Raw genomic sequence first — 2009 nt, forward strand, 5'->3', positions numbered from 1 at the left:
GTTTAATAAATGTAAACTGGCTTACCAGCTGACTCAAAGAGAAGAGCTAAAACTTCATCTGTGGTTAGCAGGGCCTTCTTTCCCATGTGGTTTGCCATCTTTGTATATAGCGGCAAAAATGCCTAAGTCAAAAAGATGACTAAGGCAGAAAGTGATTTTAGACTGTAACAAGCATTGTGATAGGCTGAGGACATAGGCAAATAGGCAGGATGATGCAGCAGTGGCAGGAGAGTAGAGTTAAGCAGATATCACAATTTGGCCAAAAAATGACTTAGGCAATTATGCTATGTGGCTAACGAAATAAAACAAATACTCACTTAAAATCTGAACAACATTTCGGTTGAGGAGTGACAGAAGATCTAATACATTTAAAATATTACACTGGGAGTCAGATAAAATGTTAAGAAGGGCCACATTTGRCCCGCGAACCTTGGGTGTGACACATTTCTCCGACTTTAAGATGTGTTAACTTGTATTTTGAAGAACACAAGTCAAGAGATGATGATGCAGTTTAGTCACACTGTCATGTGCTTCTTATAAAGAGAAATAAAACGAAATAAAGCTAAATAAATAACTCTCAAGTTGCCACGGGAATGGGGAAGTAAACATTTCCGCTACATCTTCTGCTTTTACACAACTTACTGTCGGTGTAGTGAATGAATAYCTTACATATTATGAAAAAAGTTTAAGGTTGTTTTTTTACTTGCTGATTGCTGTGCTAATTTTCATCCATCTGTATTGGCACACATTTGGTTTCTGAATGTGGCTGTAAAGATTATTTTCACTGCACAATTGTGCTTTTGTCCTTTGTTTTATTTTGTATGTATGCATGCTTGTGTGTTCTTTGGGTGTGACACTTTGGCCTTTATTTTTTTCCATCTGCACACCTGGCATATATCAGCCTTTAAATTCTGACGTATGTGGTCTGTTACCAGGTTACCTTTGTGGCACTAGGTTTTCTGACCTACTTATCTTCTTTTAATTGTATCTTTTTTGTGTGCRCATGGTTCAGCAAAAAAAGTGAAAACATCATCTGAATGTCAAAATGCATGCTCATTTTACAATCCCTTAAAAAAATACAATAATTTCTCAGCCACCCTCCCCTATATCAMTGATCTTGGGACACCCACCACATTTCCAAAAGTATTACTGTAACATAATCAAACATAGAGAAGACAGACAAAACTCCATGAAAGCGTTTTGACCCAGTCAGACTGTCAAAACATTGCAACCAGATGCAACATTTTGCACGTTGAGTCTGTGGCCTGAGCTTGAACTTTAGCTCAGAGGAACATGTCCGTTCTCCCCAGGCTGTGGTGGAAGAGGAAGTCAGTAAGAGACGAAGAGGTGGGGAAYTTACTCCGGTAATTAGATCAGAATATCAGGCAGAAAGATAATCAACAGCCAAACACCTATTCATGTGAGAAGGAGGAGCTATAAAAGAAAGTGATAAAGACAATGGGGAGATGACACCATTTAAAGGAAACAGAGTTTGACTTTAACACATTTTTCCACCTACTTATTTACCTAAATGTGATCTTAGATCTTTGTTTAAAATGTGGGCAGAGCGCAATATGTATTTCTTTAAATAATGCTTGTATTTATTTGTCTGTTTCAATTAGTTTCCTGTAACCTATTACCAAATACCATATATGTTGGTTGTAAAGACTTGATTGCTTTGAAATGGCTTTATTTAAAACAAAGGAAAAAAATAACAGTACAAGATGTGTTGTTTCTGAGATAAATCAAAAACATTAAATAAATCAGCATCATTCAGGACAGACTGAGATTAAATTAATTAATTAGTTACTTTATTACTGTGACATTGCAGCCATTCTTATATTACCTTTGGCTTTTGGGATGTCACTGAAGAAGCAGCTATAAAGGGCCACCTGCCACTATCTGTGTCACAGACAGCTGTAAGTGAGGAAATACTTCACATTGCTCCACCTGTTCACACACACACTCACACACACACACACACACACACACACACACACACACACACA

The sequence above is a fragment of the Austrofundulus limnaeus genome, unplaced genomic scaffold (assembly GCF_001266775.1).
Source record: "Austrofundulus limnaeus strain Quisiro unplaced genomic scaffold, Austrofundulus_limnaeus-1.0 Scaffold130, whole genome shotgun sequence".
In the NCBI taxonomy this organism is placed as follows: domain Eukaryota; kingdom Metazoa; phylum Chordata; class Actinopteri; order Cyprinodontiformes; family Rivulidae; genus Austrofundulus; species Austrofundulus limnaeus.